A 7,716-nucleotide genomic window follows, 5' to 3' on the forward strand; every position below is an offset into this window, starting at 1 on the left:
GGGGGGGGGGGTAAGCTTCTCAATGGCATGTTGTAAGTGAATGGTTAAGGCAGAGAGACTGGGAAAAACCTATGCAATGTAGTTAATTTTACTGAAGGGCATCATTACTTAAAGTTACTAGTGCGCCCTGTGCAAAATTTCATTGGTGGGCCCACACTGCCCCAAGATGTTTGTGGTAGAATAACCTTCAAGCACAAGAAGTTCAACATAGTAAAGCAGGTAGTGAAGAAATGGTGTGCATTTACTAAAGTAGACTTGATCCTCAGGTGAGCCACCATAGACCAACAACCCTGGGAACAGAAAAATTACCAAATGTTGATGCCAATAATTATATCAGTATGAAAGGTGGGCTAGTGCCCCCCCTATCCTGGTGGGTCCTGGGCAAATCCCCCTTTTACCCATTTATAAAAAATGGCCCTGTTGAAGGGGTCTAGCTTTAGGCTGATGGCAGATGAGGTGTAGGGCGGATATTTTTGGCAAGCGAAAAAGCGATTGCTGAAAATACTGCCCTACGCCTGGTACATATGCCTGCACCCGAATGAATGGAATACGCTCAGGTGCAGGCACATGTAGCCGAAATACACATAAAAACGTGCATATCTCATTTGGGTACAGGCACATGTAGGAGGCGTAGGGCGGTATTTTTAAGCAAGCACTTTTCCGTTAACATTAAAGTGGACCTGTCACCCAGACATGAAAATCTGTATAATAAAAGTCCTGTTCAAATTAAACATGAAACCCAAAGTCATTTTTATATTAACACATCCAAACCCATTATAAAAGCATTTAAAAATCACAGCTGTCAATCATATATTGCTTGCCACACCTCTATGCCTTAGGCATAGAGGCGGGGCAGACAATAACTTTAGCTCTCCATTCAGCACTTCCTAGATGTCACTGCACATCTCACTTCTCCCCTCCCTCCTCCTTATCTAATAGTGTAGCCAGTGCATGGGCCTGGGCATCTGGTCCCCTATTCTATCACATAAACAAGATTTTGGCATGATACAAAGCTTGCCTTAATAACAGTGTCCACAAAATGGTGCCTGCCTGCTTGCTTTGATTGAGTAATTCCAAGACGGAAGGAAACAAGATTTATATTATTTATATAGAGTAAGTAAAGTTTATTTTGCTCAACTAACAATGTAGAAAATAATTTGGACTTATTTCTTAGGGTGACAGGTCCGCTTTAAGGAAAACAACTCCTTTAAGGGCAGGGGTACACGGGGAGATTATCGCGCCGCGACAAATCTCTGTTGTGGACGACTAATTTCCCCACAATGCCATCCCACTGGCTGGAATGTAAATCGCCGGTGGCATGGCATACACGGCGCCGCGATTTGCCTAAGTCGCCCAAAGTTTCCTCTCAAGCGACTTTGGCAAAGCTGGGAGGCCGCATATGGCCTCCCAGCGGCAATTTACATTGTAGCTGGTGGGATGGCATTGCGTGGAGATTAGTTGCCCGCGACAACGGAGATTTGTCGTGGAGCGACTAATCTCCCCGTGTGTCACGGCACATATAGTTTTGTGGTGATAATTGCCTGCATTTGTCATAATGATTGTGATTGTTATTTATGTTTCTCATAGAAAATTGCACAGTGTTTTGATTCCCTTTTCCGCAAATCCACTTTATCTCCTCCTTAAAACCCTACTCTGTGTAAATCTGGTTTTGTATTCGTAAGCAGTGATATGATCGAATGGACCACAAGCTGATTGATCAATATCAGCATAATTAGGGCATTTATGTGTGTCCAGTTCATTGCAATTCATAGTTACAAAATTTGGGGACAAAATTATGCTATTATGTTATTTTTTAATTATGTGTATTTTAAGCCATATATCTGGTACAGTAAAACATATATATTTTCATGTAGTTTTGGTGATATTTGAGGGTAGACTTTGAAGGAAAAATAGAAACATCATAAGATATTGGATGTTAGCATAGCAAAGTGTGAGCTGAAGTACTAGTTGCCTGTTTATAATACAGGTATAGGATCTGTTATCCAGAAAGTAACAAATTACAGGAAGGGCATCTCCAACATTTTTTTTTTATAATAAAACAGTAGTTTGTACTTGATCCTACCTAAGATATAATTAATCATTTTTGGTGGTAAAATAATCTTACTGGGTTTAATTAATTTTTTAATGATTTTTCAGTAGAGTTAAGATATAGAGATCCACATTACAGAAACATCCCTTATCTAAAAACCTTTAGGTCCCAAGCATTCTGGATAAGAGATCCCATAATCAACTTCTGCAATATATAATTTAAAACAGAATATAATCACGATCAACCATATTATTAGCTTTGCATGTATGCATGAAGATTCTCAATAGACAACAGTTCAGTGTTCAAGAGAAATAAAATATATTTAACTGCTCTTAGTCAAGCAGTATGACAGCAACTTGTTGTATGTTTAAATTCACATTCAGAATGGCATGGACTTTGTCAAAAAAGTGCAGGAGTTAAAGCTGGAGATCGATGATACAATGGTGTCCTATGACGTAACATCTCTGTTCACATGCATACCCACTACCAAGGCAATTGAAACAGTGAGGAAACGGCTGAAACAAGACACCACCCTCAGCAGCAGAACAAAGCTGACCCCAGAACAAGTTTGTTCCTTACTGGACCTGTGTCTCAATAACACTTACTTCAAGCACAAGTTTTCTATAGACAAAAACATGGCTGTGCCATGGGTTTGCCTGTGCCTCCAATTGTAGCGAACCTTTACATGGAAGAAGTGGAAAAGAAAGCCCTGGACACCTTCAAGGGAACAACACCAAGTCATTGGTTCAGATATGTGGATGACACCTGGGTCAAAATTAAAGCATGTGAGGTTCCAGCCTTCACCAAACACATAAACTCAGTGGACAAAAACATCATGTTCACAAAGGAAGATGTGAAAGACAGCAAACTGGCTTTTTTGGACTGTGCTATAGTTATCAAAGAGGGGGGGACCTGGATATTGAAGTATACAGGAAACCCACTCACACAGACCAGTACTTGCTGTTTGATTCCCACCACCCTTTGGAACATAAATTGGGTGTCATTAGGACTCTACATCATCGGGCTGAAACTGTGGCATCCAATGCAGAGGCTGAAGAGAAGGAATATAAAAATCTAAAAGGAGCTCTGAAAACTTGAGAATACCCATACTGGGCCTTTATCAAAACAAAATCAAAGTCATGCAAAAAGACCAGACCAACAAAAAGTAGGGAGGAACACAGCAGACGAAGCAACATAGTCATGCCATATGTTGCTGGAACATCAGATAAACTTCAAACTTCAACAAACTTCAACAAACATTGCATTCCTGTGTTTTTCAAACCCAGCAAAACTCTGAGACAAAAGCTGTACCAGCTTTTGTCTCAGAGTTTTGCTGGGTTTGAAAAACCCTAAAGACCCTACACCTAAGCACTTGAAAAGTAATGTGGTCTATGCTATCCAGTGTAGTGAAGAGTGCTCTGACTTATACATTGGGGAGACAAAACGACCTCTCTGTAAAAGAATGGTCAACATAGGCGAGCGAACTCCTCAGGCCAAGACTCAGCAGTATATCTACACCTCAAAGAAAAAGGACACTCTTTTGAGGACAGTAACGTGCATATTTTGGACAGAGAGGACAGATGGTTTGAAAGAGGTGTGAAAGAGGCCATTTATGCCAGCCTGGAAAAAACATCCCTGAACAGAGGAGGGGGCCTGCAACACCGCTTGTCATCAACATACAATGCCGCTTTGACATCCTTACCCCGGCGGTTTCACAACAGTTCACACTTCCAGTCATGTACTTTGAAGGATTAGCACCTGCATCAATGAGAATCATGGTACCATTGTGACTGGATCATACCTTCTTACACCTGTCAGTTTCAGCTAACACCTAACTAAATAAGTTCAATGGAACCATTGTGAAGAAGCCACTTGGATGAGTGGTGAAACGTTTTCAAGAAAAACTCAGAAAAGCAGAAAAGTCCAGTTGTTTTTAGACTTAATTCTACTAGATACGGTATTTCTATACATATTTATGGAGGCAGCTCTTTCCCTTGCTTCAAGGCTTTATCCAGGCTGCAGAAAAGCTTCTTTGCTTACTTATTGTGATGAGTTTCTCTTTAAAGCAATTTGAAGTCCATGTCATTTTTTTTTAATCATTTTATTATTTATTATTTTTTTATTATTATAAGACAAATGGGGAAGAGAAAACAAGACAAAATGAACAAAGGGAGCAGGAATCTCACAAATGGAAAAGGTCAAAAAAGACTCAAAACAAAAAAAGATTTCATAAAAAGCTGAATAAGCAAAAGAAGGACCAGGACAAGTCAACAGAAACATCAAGTGGTAGTGACAGTAGTGACGACAGTGTGGAGAAACAGAAAAAGTTCAAATACGAGAAAAAGACAAGAAAAAAGGCACAGAGGAAAAAACACTGCTTATCTGGGCAGGAAAGTGACTCTTCCAGTGATATGATGAGCAGCACAGATGATGCTGAGTCAGAGGAACATAAGAGCAGACAGACTAAAAGACTTTGCAGAAAAGAGCACCACTAAGGATGCAGACAAGGTGGAGCGGAAAAGCAGACTGACAAACTGGAAAGTGGCTAAAGATGATGGATCTGATAGCATACAAAATTATATCAAACACCGCTGTGTCATTTTTAAAAGGCTGTATTGATCCTTCATCAGCTAACAATATTTAAAATGAAGACTTTTTGGTGCTGGGTAATTTCTAGATTTATCTAAAAGCATATTGTAACGTTCACAGATAGATATGAAAATGTTATTTCTTGGGCACACATATTGCTGGCCAAACTGCCCTCTCTGGAATATGGAGATGACACAGCCTGCAGTTGGGCTGTGAGAACCCTAGCTGTGCTATACTGGGCACCAAGTGGCATCTTTTCAAATGCTTCTTTACTCCAAGCTTCTATATCATTGTGTGCCATCATCTTTACTGTCTGTGAATGCGCATAACATCTAAGTGCCCCAGGGCTTTAGCCTTACAGCAGCAACTCCACACTCCAGCACTCACCGGCTAGTGTGGGCAGCAGTATAGGGGCCTTTTAAATTGGATTGGATTTTTGTGTCTGTGTGTATCGAACATTACACATAATACTTGTGTAATGAACTTCTTATTATCAGTAAAAATGAGGCACAGGGAAAGAAGGGGTTCTGTACTGAAGAAATTGTCTTTTTCATATAAAAATATTTTATTTAAGATGAAATGCCCACTGCTAATAACAAAGGCTGAGTTGGAAGCTAAAAATTGGGGCCAAATGCTGAACTAGTGCCAGAATTATATGCCAGAAGTAAACAGATGGCAATTCTGCCTTGTGGGTAGCAATGCCCCTTTTTGCTTTCCTGTCCAGCTTTTGTTTTATTTTAATAGCAGCATAAGCCACCAACTGAAGGAAGGGGGGACAAATGGTATGTATAACAACAAAAATATTAATTGTTAACTCGTGTCTTGACCCCGAGCAGGAGCAGGTGGATACACAGGATCAATATCTGTATTGTATTGTCCAATATACTCTAGGTAATCACTTCCTCTCTGCAAATGTACCGTGTCAGAGAGAATAGATGTACCCTGTCAGAGAGAATAGTGTCATGGCTGGGACTTGTGGGTAGGAGCCTAAGTGCTTGATAATGTGATGTTTCCATGTTTGGTGTTTAGAAGAACCAGGAAAACACAATTGTGCCTTGAAATTGTTTTAATGAGAAACTTAATCAGATGACAGTCATGAAAAGGAAGAAAAATGAAAATCAAATCAGAGTGATGGAATAGAGGATGCAACATGAATACAAATCCGTTTAAAAAGCCAGAGGTTGGGCGCAGGCTGCAAGTCCATATAAACAGGTGAGAGGTCTTGGCAGTAGGCAGGCAATACAAGTCTGTGAATACAGGCCAGGGGTCAAAAACAGGAGATCATATATCAAGGATGGGTAGCAGGAACAAGGAACAATGAATCAAAGTAGGAATAAGGAACTGAGGTACAAGCAGAAAAAGAGCATATCAGGAACTCAGTCAATGATCCCTCAATAGCTGGCTGGAAGGCACTGGCTTATATAGAGTCTCAACAGGGGAGTGCGCTAACTAGACAACCCACAGCCAAGGATTTGAAACTCACCTGACAGAATAGAAAAGCATCTGGTGTGACTGTCAAGAAGAGATTTGAGGTGGTAGGGTTTATATTTAGCCAAAGCAGGAAAGTGAAAAGCAGAATAGAATAGCATATGGGAAATAAAGAAAGAATGATATAGCAAATGGGAGAATGGATAAGAAAATAACACAGTAGTAGGAAAGAATGACACATCTGGGGTATAGTGAGAGAATGGCACATGGTGATGGGAGGGAGCAAGAAAAAATAGCAGATGGAGAAAGGAAGTAAACGAAAGGGTGCAATAATGTTTGTATGTATGTAGGAAGGACAGAGAAATACTTGTGGGGGACATGATCATGAACATAAGTTTGAGCTGAGAAGTATCACATAAGCAGTTGCGATATATAGGGAAAAAGGGCTAGGCAGGGGAATGAAATAGATATGGAGAAGACAAGAGGTAATAAATTGAGAAAACATTTAAGACAAGCACATTATTTAGTTATCATTTTTTTAGCAATGGTTAAAAGCACACAGATAAAAGGAAAAGTCATGGGGGCACTAGTTTCCAGGTTTGCCTAAGGTGTCAGGACATGTAGTTCTGGCACCAACTGACACATGCACATAAAGATAAATGATCACTTCTGGATGCTATACTGATGCCATTGAACATCTGTTTTTGATCGATTGTCTTCTAAAGAAGCACAAAACATAAATTGTACTATCCAATAACTCTACTGATTATTACAAATTTAATCTAAAACTTGCAGCTGATGTTTAGTAGATTCCTCTACAGGACTACAGCAGTTCAAGTTCAATCCACTGCAAGATGTAGAGACTCAAACACCTATACCTCAGTGAATGTGCCAGTTCAAAATACATTTTTACCAAACCCAGGAGAACCAATTTCCCATCCAAACAGTAAAATGTCTAGTAGAAAGCTTTTGGGCCATATGATGGCCCCAAAACACATCCCTTAAACATATTTGTATATTCTATTTTTTTTTTTGCAATCGCATCGCGTCTGCTGCTTATCCTGTGTCTCCCCTGCTCCCCTGTGTCTCCCCTGCTCCCCCCAGCGCTGCCCACGCACTTCCTGTGCTGTGAGGACTACAAAGAGGACAGCCTGCCTGTGATCCCTGAGACCTTCTAATGGTAGGTGCTCTTTATTTGCCTAATACACACACTTACACACATTTCCACACAATTTAGCAGAGTTTTTCCCCCCATTTTGCACACTTTAGCACACTTTGACATACTTATATACACACTTACACACTGTCACACAAATTCTAGATGTGAACACACATGTATACACAAAAATGTATTTTTTTTTTTCCCTTTGTCTTTAGTTTTTTTCCCTAAAATTTTTTTGTGGTTTTATTGCATTTTTATCCCTGTATTAGTGTTCCTGATTAATATTTAGCATAGCTTTGCCATGTGGTACTTTGGTGTAGAAAAATAACTTTACCTATTTTGAATTCATCAGAATGTGTACTTTCCAAAAATATATGGTTTTCTGTGGGTCTCTGTATAGTTAGGGGTGTTACGCATAATACGCTGACAGGGGGCTCTGTATGCAAAAGCTGAGTTGGCAGGCGAGAAATCCATACGCGCTATTTTC

Source organism: Xenopus tropicalis, chromosome 7 (assembly GCF_000004195.4).
Source record: "Xenopus tropicalis strain Nigerian chromosome 7, UCB_Xtro_10.0, whole genome shotgun sequence".
NCBI classification, from domain to species: domain Eukaryota; kingdom Metazoa; phylum Chordata; class Amphibia; order Anura; family Pipidae; genus Xenopus; species Xenopus tropicalis.